The 20,150-nt window shown below is 29.1% G+C and overlaps 1 long non-coding RNA gene across 1 annotated transcript; it reads left to right on the top strand.

Moving 5' to 3' along the window:
- The first annotated feature begins 745 nt into the window (after positions 1-745).
- On the top strand, positions 746-19,493 carry LOC122270099 (uncharacterized). The gene is made up of 3 exons (XR_006225602.3): positions 746-884; positions 8,300-8,400; positions 19,173-19,493. It is a non-coding gene; the product is annotated as an uncharacterized LOC122270099 (long non-coding RNA).
- Positions 19,494-20,150: the final 657 nt, after the last annotated feature.

The following is a 20,150-nucleotide window of genomic DNA, read 5'->3' as shown; positions in this document are numbered from 1 at the left end:
TAAATATAGCGAAAATATTATAAATATTTGCGCTACCTTGTGGATAAGTTAGGATTAAAATTACATAAAAATACTTATATTAGTATTTCCTAACAGCACTGTAAGAAGAATCTTACGTATCGAGTTTTTCCATAAAATTTGTAACGCAGAAATCTTTAGAAAAGCAAAGCAGAAACCGGATGAAATGAAAATTAAAATAAATAAATGGAAATGGATTGATCATGTTCAACGTAAACCTGAAAAATTTAAAGTAAAACAAGTTTTTGATAGGAACCCACAGGGCAAAAGCAAAAGAAGAAGAGTTAAAAATACTTGCCGCAGGATGATTCTAAGTTAATTGAAAATAATCAGAAAAACACGGGGAGCGGCAAATATCTGCCACAAATAGAAGTCTAATTTGAGGTGATGAGGAATAGGTATGGTGTATGTAAATAACAAAATTAACCTATTTGTCAAAAATATTAGCGATTAAAAGCTCATTTTCGATGACATTACGACCCACATCTCTTTTTTAGATAAAATTAGTTAAAAGAGGCATCTTAAAAACACTATGAAAATTTTTGAATTCAAGATTATCGTTAGCAACATTTTTTTTTAATTTAACACATATGATTTCAGTCAAATCAATTGAAAAAATATTTTTGTTGGATCAACTTTGGAACTATTCAGTTGTTTCTCTTACTCGGAGATTTCTACATCTAGCAAACTTGATTTCATAATTTTAAAGAATTGAAGGAATATTTTAATTTGCTTTCCACTTTCACAGATTCTATTCAAGTTTCATCTATCCTGAAAAAAACATTCTTTAAACTTCTGAAGAAATATCGTCTGTCTAGACAAGAAAAAATTTAGACAAGAGAAGCTCGAGAAGCGATTGGGATTATGTAAGAATAGATACTTTTTAAAGTTTTGAAAACTAATACTTTTCTTACACGTTTTTTTTAAAACTTATTTGGAAATAAAAATGTCTAATAATGGGATATCTTCCTCGGAATTGTAAATTTCCCCATGGAGAATTTTTCTAGCTCTTTTAAAAAAAAATTTGAAAAATTCATAAAATAATCACATTTTAGCGTTACGTATATTATCTGTGTTAAAACATTAGGTTCCTATAGAATTCCTTTGTCTGAAAAAAGTATATTTTAATTGTGTAACTTGTAAATTCATTTGTCCAGAAGATCATAATTGATGATGCAAGTAAAATCGAAAGTTTTCCAGCTCAAAACTGATCAACATTATGTGACTTATTTTCATATATATATATATATATAAATATTAGACAGATATAAATATATAAGTATTAACCCCTTGACGTACGCAGACGTCTGGGAGACGTCATTTGATCTTATGTCAAAACAATGATTGACGTGTGTCAGACGTCTTCAACACAGAGATATCAAGTTGCTCCGGACAGCAAATAAATATTTTAAAGTGGTAAATTATCAATTGTGATTATTGGCATAATAAATTCAATTTAGTTGATTTTTATTTACCACTATTTCTAAATTATTTATATAATTAAACTAAACTATTTATATAATTCACTACTTTACAGTAGTTATGTCATGCTATACCTTTTAAAAAGCAAGCAAAAATAATCCAAGTATTTGCAAAATTTAGTTTGTAGTTATGTACCGTTTCTTAATTATTTCGGGGTGTCCGGATCAGTTGGCATCTCTGTAACATTCGGTTGCGAGTTGTTGTTTACAGAGCAATCAAGATCATTTCTATATCAAGAAATAAAATGTCAAGGGGTTAAGTCAGGCCTCAGATTTATTTCAAAGTACCGTTTGACGTGAAATAAAATTTAAGCTGAATAATACAAGTACTTGAATTTAATTATTCACCTTTTTTTCGAAGATTTTATTTTTTTCACTTTTTGTGTCGTTTTTAGTTCATTGCACCACATATTTAGTTTGTTTATATTGCTTATAAAAGATATATTGCTTATATTGCTTATTGGAGAATGTAGTCCACATAAAAAAACTGCAATTATAGTTTAAGATTGCTTCGTACTTGACTGAGTGGAAAAATAAATTAAAATTTTAGTTTTAGAGCACTTTAGTGCAGAAGAGTTGCTTACTATAATAAGAGCAAAAACGGCATAAAAATTTTTAAACCGGGTTATATCGAGAAAGAACGAAAAACAGAAGTTTATCAATTTTTTGTAATTTTCCATTTACAACTCTTCGCATATTTCGTCAAAACAAATTCCCCAAAATTCACCATGTGTCGATGGCTGCACATCGAATTTAACCCCATACTAACCAACCATCCAATTTTTTTGTGTAGCCCATAGTTACATAGTATTTACAACTATTTATACATATTTTCAATGGAGTTGGATTCTTTTGATTACTATACTATAAAAAATGATACTCGATTATCACAAAATATTCTATGTTTTTGGCGAAACTGTTTCCTAGTATACGCTCCGAGCAAATATTTCTTCGAGGAAGCAAATTTCGTCAAAATTAAAAAAGAAATAAATATTTCGTCATTCCATTTTTTCTTTTCAAAAAAAAAATGGTAGTGCCTACTGTATTTATTCTTTCTAATTATCACTTTAACATAGGCATCATCTAAGCCGCACGAAATAACAAGGACAGATAAATTAATTATACCCATGATCACAGAGGGATTCGAACTCCGAATCTTCTGAGTACAAGGCCAACTTTTTGACCACCATACAACCAATATTTCCGATTGTCGAGTCTTTATTGTAGTTCCATCATTCTATTTAACAATCTCCCACAAGCACTGCGAAAAGGTTTCGAAAAACGGAATCATTTTCGTCATGCATTTGAAAGTTCGCGTTTCGTTACAAATCACGTGATTTCGTGAGGAAATGATTCTCAAAATTAACGAAATACTGCTGAAAAATTGTTGAATCTTTAAAAGTGACAGTTTTATTTCTAAGAGTGTGTATTATTAAGTTTTTGTATCTATTACATATTCAAAGATTGATTTTGTTTTAAAAATTAGGCATAACTGATATAGGCTCCTGTGTTGTTCCTATTTATCCATTACTAACTTGATATTTATGGACTTTATTCGAAGCATGTAACTGTACTAGTACCTGTACTACAGCTCCCTTAAAATCCTTTTTTATCTTAAAATCTTATACCCTAATTTTTAGACTAATAATTATTTAATTAGGGTTATTCAGTGATTTTACAGTAAATTTTACAGTGATTTTACAGTTACTGTAAAAATTAAGTTCAGATTTTTTTTATTCCTAAAAATTTTAAGCAAAAATGTATTTTACAGCAAAAAGTAGCACCACTCAGGGAAACAGCGGTTTTATATTAATCTGATGAGGAATTTCTTACAGTGACTTTAAATGCCATGCAAAATAATTCGATGACTGGTAGGGTAGGATGAAGGTTCAAATCAATCAAAATTATGAAAAATTGGTAATTTTTTGTTTTGTTTTAAAACGTTGCGTTGGCACAAAAAATGAATTTATTTCTTAATTTACTGATTATAATTTTAATTACTTAGGATACTTATAAGTGTAAGATATGCGAATGGAAGATACTAACCAATTATAGAATTTCATGCCATTTTTATGCTTATTACAATTTACAATGAGTATTTTTTCTTCGCACCAATGCATTCCAAAACTAAAAAAAAAGAAGAGAATGTGCCTAGTCTATTCTACTTTTTTCAATGATTTACTTTATTCAGGATACATTGTTTCCACAATTCCAACTCTTTTCACAAACCGTTCGTTTTATCAAACGCTCGCTTTAATTTAAAGCACTACCTAAAAATTTTCAAAAAGAAAACAAAATGACTGAAAGCGATTTAATTTCACTCTAAATCCACAGTTTAATTTCACTCTAAATTCCGTAAAAATATTGTGAGCAATTCCTCTATTGCTGTTTTGCGTTGCATGGTGCCTTGTGATTGGTCAAAAGGGTTAGTAAAAACTTTTAATCAAACACATAGTAAGAGGGTTAAAATAATACAGAACAAAAAATTTTTTAAATAAAAATATATGCTAAATAAATATTTCTTTAATCATTGTTAAATAACTAGAACATCCCTATTATAAAATTTTTCAGTTTGGGTGATAAAAGTTCTTTATCAGCAAGCTGTCAGTCTATCATCTATCGTATTGTTTTTAACTCAAAAATAATTTTAAAAACACATTTTTTCCGTGTTAATTGTGATGTCTTCAAATGATGGTCAGTTTAATTGTAGATTATTTTAAAGGTTTATGGTCGACAATGAGTACTATGAGATTCACATCCGGCATAAAATATTCCTAATTTACAGAGCATAAATCTAAGAAAATTGCTGCATTTTTTTTTTTTTTGACGTAACGAGAAATACTATTAAGTCGATAAAGGAATGCATTTATTTAATACGACACGAGTAAATGTAAAAACATTGAAGTTTCTTTTACATAAAAGCATGTTTAAACATACTTAAAAACCATAAAAATCAATTTGAGAAACGCCTGGGATAGCCTGGTTGGTAGGGTGCAGGACTCGTTTGCAGGAACGGGGGTTGAAATCTAGCTGGCTTAAGACTTCCCGTGTAATAAATATTGACTTGTGCACGTTAATTCTGAAGTTTCACAAAGTCCGCCATGTTCTCAAAGCAAGTCAATACCTCTTGGGGTACTGAATTGTGAATTAATCGTTGTCTGGTTCAGGTCAAAATTACGATCTATGGACGAATGAATGGATGTATGAAGGCCTATAAAGCCTATAAAGGGATGTGGCGTATGGGTGTGGCAAATGTCAAATTCTTGGCGGAAGATGGCTCCACTGAAAAACAAGAACAATCGCACGTCCTCTGTCTTAATGGCTGACGACTACAACAACCTATTCTCAAAAAAACATAATTAGGGACACAGTGATATCGATAATAGTGTTCATTGGTTCATATTTCTCTTATTTGTTCATATCTTTCATCGATATCCTGGTATTTTTGTGAACTGAATCAGTAAGATTTTATTTAATATTACAACAGTCCTTGAACATCCATCCGAATTTTGGGTTTCCGACTAGGGGAGAGTGGGGTCAATTGTAAAATTTTTTACTTAACTATTTTTAACTAACAAAAAATCCGATATATTATTAGTATTGATTGACAGACGAGTAAAGTAGACTATCCTCTACTAGAAAAAAAAATAAATACCTTATTTTAAATGTTATTATATTAGTTATTAACAATTTTTGACAGTGGTGCACTTGTTACAATTGTCCCCTTTTACGGGGTCAATTGTAACAGTTCATAAATTCAACTAAAACATAGTTAATTATACATATTATCATTGTTGTGATATATTTTTTTATTGATCAAAATAGTGGTGATATTTTAGGAGTAAAAATAATAATGAGCAGAGACCTAAAGGGTTAAGCTTTTAACTTTAGGGGTTAAAATTTTTTATTTATGCTGTGAAAGGTGACAAATAAAATAATGCACATGCAACATAATGTAAATAATATAGGAAACTATTGGTGGTTCTTAAAGAGTTAAGTAATGGTTTGTAAATATAAGATTATTTATTTTCAGCTGTTACAATCGTCCCTTTACTTATTGTTACAATTGTCACTAAGACGCCATTTCAGCTTCATTTGTTAAAAACAATGCTATAACTAGCATTGTAATAACAAAACATAATGTAATAATAGCATAACTAATTTTTTCTATTGAAATGTTAATTAAGGTGTCCACTTACATATTCGGTTAATAATTTTTATTTGTTTAAACAAAATTACATTGTTACAATATAATATTCTAATACCAAAAAAAATACGTGAAAACATCTTTGTGATGTAACTTTTTCAAAAGTACATAAAAGTGGTTGCCAGCAGGGGTGTACATGTAGATTTATTAAATACACATTGTGCGCCACCTAGGAACAAATCTAGAACCCGACACTCGAAATTTTTGCTCTGTTACAATTGACCCCACTCTCCCCTACTAATGCTCAACTCCGTAGTATTGCGATTTTGAACCAAATAAAGAAGACAAGGTAACTCCTGGATCAGGTATGAGGATAAATTTGCCTTCGTGGATGACCTTTTGATGAAACTAACCTGCATTTGTGTTAGATGGAGATGAAAACCACAAAAACCTCCCACGGTTCGCATGAAAGCAAGGGTACTAAATCAAAAGGATTGAATAATTTGGAACATATTTTTTACTGTAGAAATGTTCTAAACAAATTATATTTTGTTTTTTAGCATTTTTCATAAAAATAAAATAAGCCAACATTAAATTTAACTGGAATAAGTAATAGAGGTTTTGCTTTTCGTTGATCATCATAATTAATTTTAATACTGAATTTCAAGATATAATCGTTTCAACCATTTTGTTTTTATAGTTGTTTACAAAAAAATTTGAGTTTTCTTTTATTATTTTAGGATGAGTTTTATATTCGGCTGTAAAATATGCATTCTATTGAATGCATTTTTTTTAACTTCGTAATTAATGTAGAAAAAAACTTTTCCTTTTATTGCTACCGAAAGTCTATAATACATGGTAAAATGCATTTAACTGCTCTAAATAAATAAATTTTAAATATTAACTATTTTAAATATAGAACTTTCGAAGATCAAAAAATATGGAAAAATAAATTTAAAAAACACAAACGTTTTTACTGCGAAACGCATTTTTTTTTTAAATATCTAATATTAAATTTATCATAAATATATGGACAATTCATTTCATTTTAATAAGAAATACAAAATTGAGTTGAAAATTTAGTACCCAATCTTTATTTTACTATTTAAAATTATTTTTGAATAGCATTGCAAATCTTGCCATCGCCCTTGATTGTTGAACTTATAAAATAGCTAATCATCAAAAAATGTTTTACATTACAAGTTCTGAGAAAAATTATGAAAAGGATTTTAAAGTTTATTGCTTTATTTATTCACTATATTATTTTATTCGTAATTTTAACTATTATTTGAAAATGATATTAAAAAACTTAAAAATTAAAGTCTGTAACGATGGATTTTACTATTGAAATTGAATTCCATAAAGTTTAAAATTACATATGGTAAAATAATCAAAAAATGAAATTAAAGATATATTCATTTTTCTATAATTTTAATATAATTATTTTTTATTTCATAATTCATATTAATATTTATTTTAAAAGTATAGCACATGAAATTGCTTTTAAGGGAATCAGATATTTATTTTTAGGGGTAGTTTTGTCGGAAAAGAAAACTCAATTTCAAGTCTTAATTTTTCTCTGCAGCAAGAAAAATGATTAATCTTCTTTAAGATTGAATGAAAAAGAATGTAAGAAAAATTCTTACATCGTTTTTTTGCTAAGAAATATGAGACTGACCTACTTTTCATCATCGCTTTAAAAGATATGACAAATGCCTTAGAATATAATCTTACAGATGAACTTCCACTGAGAAAATAAATTAAATAAATGTCCTCAATTATTAGATGAAAACAATTATATTTTAGAAAAATTTAAGAAGATAGATTGTTTGTCTCTTAATTTAAAAAGAAACCGATGTCGCGTATTTGAAGAAATATAAATTAAAGTTTATTTTAATAAGATAATAGAGTTAAATCATCTAATTACACGATCGTTTTTTTTATTGCACTATCCCGTATTACTTCTTCAGTTTATAATCAAAATTTGCTGTAAAAAATAATTTGTTGTAATAATATACATATAGAAGAAACTTACGATAAATTTAGCGTATTTTACTTTCGTTTGTGAATTAAGGAGAAATGATTTTTTTTTAAAATTTGATGCGTATAAAACACTTTCGTTTTCAATCGTTTAACATATTTCAATGAAATATACCAATTAATTGTTTTTATGGCTTGTTTGCGAACATCTCAGCTGAAACAGATGGAGCTACGGACTGACTCTTACGAGAACTCCTCCCAACATCATGCAGCACGCTGGGTCGAGGTTACTGCGGTTACGAGTATAAGTAACCTCGAATAGCAGTACGAAGAAGCGTTTTGCATTTATTTAAGTTGGAAAAATCACACCATTGCTTCAATTTATAATCATTAAAAATTGTAAAACTCTTGCAATCTCTTAGTACTACTTTTAAAGTTGCTGACAGTCTCAAATTTTAAGCCAGGAAAATTTCCCGTGATATCTCGTGATAAATATCAAACTGCTGTAGGTAAAGCTGAACAAATTGGTAGGGCAACCAACTTACTTAGTTTGGTAACCAACCAACCAATGCCACAGCGTGCTGCAATGACAAGCTTTTAAAAAATCGCGTCCGGCTTAAATACAAGCTCTCGTTTAAGATCCCATTCAAATTTATTTCTTTTTCATATCTAGGTTGTGAGCCATAAGTACCAACCAAAGAACTAATAAAGACAGACTGAACATTTTTTTTCTCATATTTTACTGAGAAATTGATACGAAACAACACCGTCAAGGTAAATAATTTAATTTAAAGTAAAATATCATAAAAATGTACAATGCGCAAAAAAAAATGAACCACCCTGAATAACTTTTGATCTAATATTTCGAAACACAATATTAATGGCTCAAGGGTGCGACTTCAAATACGTTAATTAATAAGTTCAGACGATAATTTAACTTACGAAATCCGACACAAAGACGTATTTTTTCTGAATTAACATAGCTTTTTTTTGGACGGATTTGGATTTTGGAATCCCTAAGTATAGGGGGTAGTCGCAATCTGGGAAATATCTGGGTCAGGAGAGCGCTCCAAAGTTTGGAATCAGATTTAATTTTAATTTTTGCGTATTTCGCTATAACTCGACAAATTTTTAAGAGAATTGAAAATGTTCTGCGCATAATTATAAAATCCGCTTATCCAAAGACAATCCTAAGCAAAAAAAAAAAAATTAGTAAATATTTACTATTTTTTATTATTTTATTTAATAACAATCGCAAAATATTAAATTGTAAACCACATAAATTTTTACATAAGTTTAAATTATGTTATTTTGTATGCAAGATACAAAATTGAATGAGAGAAATCGGTAGATTAGCTCCTGCTACTCTTTTATCGTTACCCAGTGAGCACCTATGGTTACGCCACGGCGGTGGAGTAGCGCTGCCCACATCATATAACCACAAACTCGTGTATAGGGTGGGTCACATTCACACAATCACACAGAAGAAAGGACATAGAAAGAAAAAAACATCCAAGCCCTGAGCGGGATTCGAACCCGCAGCCATCGGCTCCGCACGCAGGCACGCTAACCACTCAGCCATCTGGTCGTCAAATTTAAATATATGGCTTCCTTTATATTCGATTTCTCAGTCACTACTCAACCGACTTCGCTCAAAATTTTTATTTTGCCATGTTAAATTAAATAATTTTAAATGGTATAAAAAATTGTATACCTTACGATTGAAAAATTCTTTCAACTATTACTAAATAAAATAGTAAAAAAATATTAAAACTTTACGCAAATTTACTTTTTATGTGAATTTCTCTTCCGATAAACGAGTTTTATAATTGTGAGCAAAGTTTTTAAATTTGCTTAAAAAGTTTTCATGATAAATTGAAATACGCAGAAAACAAAATTAACATTTGGGGGTCTATATTTGGGATCGCTCTCTTGACCAAACTATGGGTACCATATTTCCCAGATTGCGGCTGCCCCTATATTTTGGGGGTCAGAAATTTGAATCTGCCGAAAAAAGATAAGTTATTCAGAGAAAGTACGTTTTTGTATCTGATTTAGTAACTTAAATTATACTCTGCACTAACTAATTAGCATATTTGAGGTCACCCCCTCGTATCATTGAGATTGAGTACGAGAACGTGTTGATCCGATCATTAGATCAAAAGTTATTCAGGGTGGTCTGTTTTTTGTTTTGCACTCTGTACATTTTGATTATCAATTCTAAAATTTCAAATATGTTAACCATATTTTACAAAATTCCGATAGAATAAGAAATCTACATGGTTACTCTCTCCACCAATCTCACTGTTTTTCCCATAATTTTAAGCATATTTGTTTAAGCATATATTTGAAATCACCCTTTCGATTCATTATGACTGATTCTTAGAATGCGAAAATCTGATCATTAGATCAATAGTTATTCAGGGGGTTTGTGCATTGTACAAACGGTATTTCCTTTTATCAACTATCTTGACTATGTTTTTCAAAAATATAATTAATATATTAACAAAAAGTCACTTCAAAAGTAATTGGGCTTAAAAATAAGAATAAATTATATCAGAAACAACATATTAAAAAGTACTTCTGAAACACGACGCCATGAGCAAATTAATGCAATTTTCTCATGTTATTTGATTTTAAAAATATTAAAGCTTCTTTTTCGATTCCAATGTACATTTTAGGGACTGAAGTTATAAATACGCAGTTTAAATAACTTATCGTGTTCACAGAAAAAGAGTTTCGAATCTGATAAAGCAGTTCTGCAAATATACCTCGCGATGCTCATTTTCTTTAAAAGTAATGAATAGGAAATGTGAATAAGATTAATGGATTCGGTGATATAAATAATTCTGTGATTTAAGCATTCAGTTTAAATGTAAGTCTTACGAATTTTCTCTTTTTAATATTTATAGAAAAAGAAGCACTATCATTACTTTTAAGAACATTTGAAGAAATTTTCTTTTTCGTTAGGGGACACTTTTTAAATAAAGAAAAATATTTTGGCAATGTTTCAAATAAGCATTTTTCATTTTCTTATTTTCAAAATTATTGATGTCTCTCTAAGACATTATTTTATTAACAAGTTTCTGTATTTTTTTTAAACTCAAACAGATACTTTCAATCTTTATTTACCTAAACAAGTTCATCTTATTCGTATCTCAGTGTCCCGAAACAGCAACAATCAAAATATTTTTAAACATATCTTTGTAATTTCATAAATTTAAGTATTTCTATTTTAATCTAGGTAAACTAAAGCTATAAATATTAAAAACTAAGTTGATCTTAAGATTAAATTATATTTTACTTCTTCCATAGATATTAATTTAATATATAAAATTGTGTATTTTTCACGCTCTTTAAATTTTAATAATTATTAACACTATAACAGCATTTGGAACATTTTGATCACAAGGCTTTGAAAGTCTCTAATTCCTAAAACAATTATACCAACTTAACTTTATCGAGACGTTTCCCATTTTTAACGTACTTCACAGCATTAAAGAAACCTTTTAATCGGCTAAATTACAGATGCATAAAATGAAATTCAAACTAGAACGACCATATAGCTTTCTACAGAGATCTGAGTACGTACCTTTGAAATGGAACACCCTTTCCCTTCTATTCCACATCCACGCACCAGATTATATCAACTCTGTAATGTGTTTGCTTGTTTGTTTTTAGTTGTTGTTTTTTTTCGATAAGAAGATCCCCCACCTGCTCGATATTGCTCCAAGACCTTCAAATATTGCCTAAAAAGTTCTTTTCAGATCAATATTTGTGCAATAATCGGACTAGTAACGAAAATATAAATTGCCCATCTTTTCGAGTAACGGGTAAGTTTAAGGGAAAATTATAACTTATATTTTTAGCAAGAGAAACTGATGAGAATCATTGCATTGTTTTGTCGGGTAGAATAAGTTGTAAATACACATTTTAGCATGCTCAGCCACTCAATCCAAATGTGTCCCTTGATCACAGGATCAACCTGTAGACAGTGGTTAACAACCGAAGTATTTATGCTCACAAGAATAATATTACACATTTCAAAAAGTATCAATTTAAGGAATAGCTGTATAGAAAATCACACTTTTTATGATCATCTGACAGTCTTATGTAAATTAACTATAACAGTATTTTCACTTGAAAATTAATGGTGTGCTGTTATGCTTTGGGATCTTTGATTTTTGTGTATGATGTTATACGCAATTCTTAAATAATTATACACTTCCTGCATATTTTTTATAAGCATTGTGGCTGGTCGAATGCTGTCTATAATTCAGATGATTTACCATAATGGCCAGGTGTAGACTCAATGAAATGATATGAGTCCTACTAATCTGCTGGTATTGTAAGAGATTGATTCAAAAATGGAAACTTCCTTTTGTTGGATTGGCTCCTTATTCAACCTTAACCCTATTGAGTATTAAAGGAGTCGAGTTGAAAGAAGTAACCATTCTTGAAACAAAAAAACAACCTATTATCACACTATTAGAAAGTGATATTTATGCATGAAAAACAACCTATCAATATTTCATAGAGTCCATTCCAGGGGGAAAATTATACCTGTATACAGAAAAAAAATGGTAAAATGAAATATTCGGGCGTCGTTTCTGACAGAGAGGTAACCTATCGTACTGTTACAACTAACATAAAATACGACGTGAGTACTAAAATACTATTTTGAAACTTAATACACAAATTATTAAATAGGGAATAAAAAATAAAAAAAAATTTTCAAAAAAAATCAGAAGAAGAAAAAAACATCACCTATCGTGCTTAACTCGATAAGGCTATCTAACTATAGCTTGAGACAATTTTTTATTAATTTAGCTCTAAGCTCTGTTTTGTTAAAGAATGCTCACTATGTTACAGACTAATTCCTCCTTTCCGAGAGTTTACTTTTCAAAAGCAATCTACTAAACCCATGAAATCTTTTATAACTAGAACTTCATCAATATATTCAGAATCGGAATACCGACTATCATTTTCCAGTCGGCGCATTTTTTCTAAGTTTTCCAGTTGTACAGATTTCGGCAAATTTTGCTTTTCCTTACAAAAATTCCCAGCAACGTTTTTAATTTATTCATGTTTTTTAGCTTTTAAAAATGTTTCTTTCCACTAGATTTGTAATTTTTTTTTCGTTTTGAATTGGTACTCGTTAAAAGTGTTCACCCCCTTCAAGTCCTGCAGTCCACCTCAAATCAGAGCGGAAGTGTTCCTGGGTGGAATAGGGACGTACATGAAGTCTCTTTCTGCTCTTTCTCAGTGGCCATCTCAGAACTATGACATTCACAGATGGTTTAAGAAGTTATGACGGATGTACCAGATACTCCTCTGAACAGGCTTCCCCAACTAACATGTTGGAGTGCCTAGGGCTCAGTTATCAAGATCTTTTTGGTAGTTCATTACTGGTCCTGCACTTCCTGAGGGTATTGGCTTCATGGACAACAACAACTGTTTTTTTCCGATAATCATTGATTATCGAATAATCATATTGTTGATCAAGAGTATTATCTTATTTCGGGTTTCACTTATTTCTTAGAAACTAAAACCAAGATTCCAGTTATCATTGATCATGGATTATCAAATAATCATATCGTTGCTCAAGATTATCATCTAATATGGCTGTTTTGGCAACCGCCTTCCCTAAATTACAATTTAATTTAACTTCAGTTAAGAGTAAACTTACCGATTCATTCCATACAGGGGTTTTTATCCAAATGAATTCTCCTTTGTACATTTCTGGTTTCACCCATTTCTTAGATACTAAATCCAAGACGGAGCCAATGTTTGGCAACATTGGTATCTCAGTATCATTCACAATGCCAATACTTTTATATGGTGACATTGCATCACTAGGCAAATGTTCCGAAAAGTCTAAAGAACCAGAATTTCAAAATTTTCCTTTAACTTGAAACATTGAGGCCGCAAGTGATCATAAGATCCGCATTTGTAGCATTCAAGCTGTCTTCTTTCAAATTCTTTTCTAAGATCATTTCCTATAAATACCATATTTTTCTGCCCTACCGACTCTTCTTTAGTTCTAATATCCATTCTAATCTAAGTTCACCAAGAATCATTTTGGTTACAGGTTTGAATCTCAGCGATATCTGATTGATTCGGCATTCACACTTGGCTCGCAATGGCCGCAGTGCTAACGTAAAATATCCTCAAAAGTAGACGGATCATGGGTTAGTATCCCCTTCCTATCAGGCTAAGTGTGGGATGTTTTCATAGTTTTCCTCACAATGTAACGGAAATGTGGGTTAAATTAATCAAAATGTCCTCCACGAAGGCAAATTTCTTCCAATACCTTACCTAATCAAGGAGTTCCCTTGTCTTCTGGATTGGGTTCAAAAAGTTACAAGTCTTCGGAGTTGAACATTAGTAGTCATAAACCCTAAAATTAAGTCGGCTGTTCAACGATGGTCATGAAATAATGCAAAAATTTATTTTGGTTCTTTCTACTGCTATACAACAAAGATTTTTCTTTACAGCTGTTTCTTAAACTTTCATAGTTAACCAGTTTTTCAGCTAATATAGAAAAATCCTTAAACTTCACCCATTTCTCATTAGAAATCATATCTGTAAAATAATTCAATTCTTGAGTAAATTTTGGCCAAGGCTTTTCAGAGGATTTTAAATGCCGGTAAAAATTTTATTGACGTTCTTCGGCATTAGGTTCGGTCGTTTTAGTATCAGTTATTTCGGAAATCACAGTTCTTTGCATCTTTAGCTTATTCTCTTTTCAACATATTTAAAATAAGCCTAATAGATAAGCTACCCAATCGTTCTTTGGAATTTGTGCAATCTCTGCTTGACGCTCATAATTTAAAAATATTACTGTCATTTCATCTTTATCCTCTCTCTTAAATTTAGGAGTTATTTTTAATAGTTCTATTTTATGATTTGGTTCTGCTGACACCACTCTATCTCCACGCAGATGAGCGTGAGTATTCTATTTTAATTCTAGCTTTCGCATTTCTGAAGCATTTTGTCTCTCTCGATCTCCTTCTAAGCGTTCATTTTCTTCTCTTCGTTTTTATCGCCCAAGTTGTTCTTGCCTAACTCTCTCTTCTATAATTCTAGTCAACGATATTTTCACACCCTCAATCTTATAACTTTTACTTCCCTAAATCATCTTCTTTATTTCAAGCACATATACTTGAGGAGGAACTGTGAGACCTCTCTCCTCGGCTAGATCAAAGAGATCCGATTTTTTTCCTTTATTAAGAAAATTCATAACTCTTATAGCATTAAAACGGATGAAAAACTGTGTTTCAGTGTATTTTCAAATAACTAGACAACTTCCAATATAATTTAAGAAGTTCAAAGTTCCTGAAATAAACCAATTAAACTTTTCAAAAATCCTCAACGCTTACTCTATTAATATTTCAGTAGTGTTACTACTAACAGTTCTAAAAAATTTATTTTAAAACTTATTACATAAATTCTTAAATAGGGAATAAAAAAAACTATAATCTTTGATGTAGAAGTAATAAGAATTATGTGAGGTAATAAGAAATATAAACTTGAAAGCCAGGACTTCTGGTAAACAGCTAACATATGAACGGAAAAACTATTAAATAAATACCTTATACTTTGGCTTCTATAATCAGAATTTTTTTTACAGCAAATCGTATTACCATACTGTGTCGCAATTAACAGAAAATATGAAGTTAGTTCTAAAAATTTATTTCAAAACTTAATACACGAATTTTTAAAAGAAAAAAAACAAAATATTGCCTTAAAAAATCAGAAGAGAAAAAACAAACATCATAGATCGTACTTAACTCGATCAAGATATCTAATTACAGTTCGAGACAATCAAAATATGCTCGTTATGCTACACTATCATAAACAACTATCTATCTATTTTCAACTACCTAACATATAAAAACCCATATTTTGTTGTTAGTTATGTAAAGAAACAAGGAAAGCAAATGCTTCTAGAAAATTCTTCATTAATGCTGTTTTTTTTTCATGATAAAAACAATCTACGTAGAAATTATCATAGTTTATGGCAAATTAATAATTAGCGTTAGAAGATTATCGCTATATATCTAAATTGAAAATACTAGTTTCGGATTCCCTTTTTCTCCGGAAGTCTTAACATCTGCATTTAAATATCAATTTTTCGAAAAAAGGAAATTATTTTAGAAAGAATTTTAATGATTAACACACTTCTTGTTTTCTAATATATAATTAAGCTAGAAAATTAGTTTTAACAAATAGGAATTTGCATATTGATATTTAAAAAAAAGACTTATCCCCACCACCCATGAAAGAACACTTTGTAACAATTTTCACGAAAAAATCCTATATCAAGATTATTGAATTCTTTTCTAGAATTAGCTGGAATTATTTTAAAACTCATTGAATCATTTTCAAAAACCATTATACTGATGGCCTACAGATTTGTTTAGAAAATTATTGATCACTGTATATTATGTTTTTATTTATATTTTTCATGCATATTTAGTTATAATAATATGCACACAAAAAACACCCAGAGATATTTTTTTTGCCAAAGAAAAATTTGCTATTACCTTTGGCACACAATCATCATAAGTCATTTGAGCAAAGAATTTCCTGAAAATCAGCAGTGAAATCAGTGCAATTCATTATAATCATCATACACTTTAAAATGAATTTCATAAAGTTAAAAGGTTTTGAACAAGCTAAATTATTCATTATTGGAACCAGTATCTAAATTACTAGAAATTTGTTTCTTCTACTTTTAAGACATGTTGACTACGCTTCATCATTTTTATGAAGCTTATCAAATGTTTTACGTTTGACAATAATCTTTTTTAATAATTTTTAAATGTATTCCATATTTCATTTATTTTGATGAGAGTTTTAGACTTATGTTAAGTAAGAAACATTTCAAGTAATAAGTCAAAAGCATGTAAAATTTTGTAATACTTAATGTTTCAGATTTTTTAAAAAAAATAATGATTCGCCCTTATTCTAATTAAACAGCAATTACACTGTAAAAAATTCTGGATCAAATTACGGTAAAAAGTACTGGCACCCAGAGGGCAGTATCAGTGATATCCTTTTTCAGTGATTTTTCAGGTATGCACAGTTACTTAGTGACTCAGTAATTTTACAATACTGTAACATCATAGTTTAGTATATGCTGTAAAAATAACGGTAAATTTTCTATAAAAGCTTTACGGTAGAATTGATTTTACGGTGAAAAGCATCGCCCTCGGGGGGAGGGGAGAACTTTTTACCGCATTTTGATCTGTCTCTTAAAAAAGATGACTCGTTTAATATTTCTAAGAAAGAAAATCACCTTTAATCATTAGTTCAACCTACACAGATTTGGATTAATTCATCCTAAATATGCTTGACGAATTTAAACCATATGATTGATCATCTTAACAGCGAATAATAATTCATTTTCTGCAGTAAAATTTGGTATTTTCAAATTGGACTTTCTTACGAGAAAAAAAAATGTTTTTATTTGACTTCCATAAACAGCTTGTTATTCATTTATTTTAAGTATTTCCACTAACTGAAGCTGGAAAACATTTACGTTTAATTAAATAATGTCTGGAATACAGTCTGGTGACATGATAAAAATAATGTTTGGATGAATATGCTATGTCTGAAATTTAAAAATTAATTTTTGCACGACAAAAACAATAATATTTTTGAAGGTCTCATATATCTGTAATAAGAGCATTATATTTCAACATTGAAATTTAAACTAGTTCGCTTGTTCTTTTGACAAAGTTTCTAAGTAATTTAATAAATCGTTCACAAATATGGGAACGTTACTTTTAAAAAGTAACAAGTAAAAGAACAAGTACTTTAAGCAAGAATAACAACTAAAAAGTAAAAAGTAACGATTAAAAAATGCAAGTAAAAGTACAAGTTTAAAACGAAAAAAGTAAGGATTTTAAAGTACATTTCGAGGAAATCAAAAATTGAAAGTAATCTGAAAGTTAATTAAAAAATTTTAAAAAAATATTTAAAATGCATTACATTTTAATTTCATGGTATAAAACTTTGAAATGCAGGAAAATGTTACAAAGTATCCATTGAAATAGTGATGGTTAAAAGAAAACCACACAAGATAATAAAATTCAATGTCTGCACATAAAAGGGAATTTTAAATTATGCTCATTTTGAATTTATGAAATATTTAGAAATTTAGTTTTTACTTTCAGAATTTTAAGTAACAAATTAATTTGTTAAACAAATTTGATAACATTATAATTTTTGTTGAAAGAAATAAGTAAAAAAGAATTGTATTTATATGGAGGTAAATCCATTAAAGTAAGGGTTTCACCTTCCCTCCTACCAGCCACCCTCTCCTTTTCGGGAAATTGAAATCCTTACAGGTCTTTGAAAAAAGTAGTTAGCTAATAAAGAATGTATTATACTTTAAATTTATAAATTAAAAAAATAAATTTTAAAAATTTCAAAAAAAAACTTTTTAAAAAGAAATTTTTTTTAAAAAATTTCAGAAAAAATTTAACGATTTCTTCCGATGTTCTCATTGCTATTACCTGTACTTTTTTGCAAAAAAGTAACGAAAAAATAAGTAAAAGTACAAAATTAAAAAAGTAACGAAGTACAATTAAAATTATTACCATGTATGGTCAGTGAATCACTTAAAAAATCTCATTCGTTTAGCAAAAGCTCACAATATAGTTCTTGAAAATATTTGACAATTATTGAAAACTTAATAAACACTTGAAACTTAATGATAAAACTTAATAATTTGACAATTATTAAGTACTTAATAAAAAAAATAAACTGATTCCTCAACCATTGTAACATTTTTCTATGTAATATAAATTATTCCGAAAGAAAAAGGATCTTGAACTTTAGTTATCTAAATTTTTTTTCTAAAAGTAACTATTAAAAAACTACATTTTTTTTTAAATTTTCTATATCAATTAGGTATGTTTGGTATATTTAGCAAGGTTAAGTGAAATTAAATGACATTCACTCTTTTGCTTCCAGTAATCCGACGACTGTTTACTACTTCGATATTATAATCTTTATTATTCATATCAAATTCATTCAAAAAGAGAATTTAATAACTAAAGCATAACTTATCATAAAAGCACATACTTTATTTCAAAAGTATATACACTCTTGTAACTTCAAAGGATATTCATAAAAAATAATAAAGTTTGCATAAATACATATGAATTAATCTATCTCAGTATTGATTGCATAAATGCAGTTGTTAAGACAATTTTATATTCGCTTCTTTCTGATTAACATGAAACATAATAAACTAAATTCAGTTTATTTCAGAAGGAAATGTGTTTAGCTTAAATCATCAAATAATAACTGTCGTTGAGACAGTTATTGTAAAATTATTAAAATTGGAATTGTTAACTTGTCAGTAAATATCAAGCACAATGGGTATTAATAAATTCATTTCCTCGTTGGTACTTTGTAAAATGCAAAATATTTATTTTTGAAAAATATTATTTTTGTAATTACAAAATATTTATTAATTGACAACATGTAAAGAGCTTCAAGATTCAAAATAGTATACATGGCTTCTATAGATATATCTCCAGGAACCAAAATCCTCACAACTAAGTCAAGACAACAAGTTGACTTTGGAAAAGTCAGCATTTTCGATTATGCCAAACATCGGTTAACCAAGAAGACAGAATAGCATGGAGATTTTGTCATGGTGAAGTTTCCCAATCTGTGATTTTGAGTGTACACTTTTTTAAATGTTTAATGTCAACAACATACTAGGTTCAAGTACCGAAGTTCCTATGTACCTGTCGAATTAGTAAACTTCTACACTAAATCTGAAGTGCAACCTAAAATGAACTGAACTGAATTCAAATCAATGAAATGTTAAATACTGTTGTAAAAGTTTGATCTTCGCTTTTCCTTTTTGTGCTTTTTCACTATTCCTCATGATTGTTGTCTGGAATCCTTAAGATGTTACGCATGGTTTTGTCGTAATAAATTTATTTGTGGTTTTGTTGTTATTATTGTTTTTTTGTTTGTGGTTATTTTTATAAAGTTAACTTTATACGTGACTCTTCTCCTTTTTTATCGTTATCGATTCATATATTTGAAATGTTGATAAAATACACACAACCTATCTAGCCAAAGATAAGTGGTGACCCGGACATATAACTAGAAAGAGAAGCTCATAAAAATATGCTTATAATATTAACATAGTAGTCAGATAAGGTTGATAGCAACTAAATATAGAATAAAAGTAAAGATTGATAGATAAAGTAGTTAGAGACTAAAGGTAAACATTTTAACATTAGATCTTCAATTAAATTAGTCAATCAGTTTAATTAATAAATTACTCAATTTACATGAAAAATAAATTATGAAAGATGGTAGCATAACCATTAATACTTTCCTAAAATTTAGGGGATATTTTAATTGAGTAATGGTCAGAATCGGGGATAAGCTCTCGAGGACGTCCGAAATTGGAGTTAGATTCGAATTCTTCCACTACTAACTCTACAGCACTAATGATCAATACGAAATCGAACACGAAACTGAAA

The sequence above is a fragment of the Parasteatoda tepidariorum genome, chromosome 1, assembly GCF_982258835.1.
Source record: "Parasteatoda tepidariorum strain Cologne lab strain chromosome 1, Ptep-v5.0, whole genome shotgun sequence".
In the NCBI taxonomy this organism is placed as follows: domain Eukaryota; kingdom Metazoa; phylum Arthropoda; class Arachnida; order Araneae; family Theridiidae; genus Parasteatoda; species Parasteatoda tepidariorum.
Note: the sequence above shows the minus strand (reverse complement) of the source record. Positions and strands in the feature narration are given on the sequence as shown.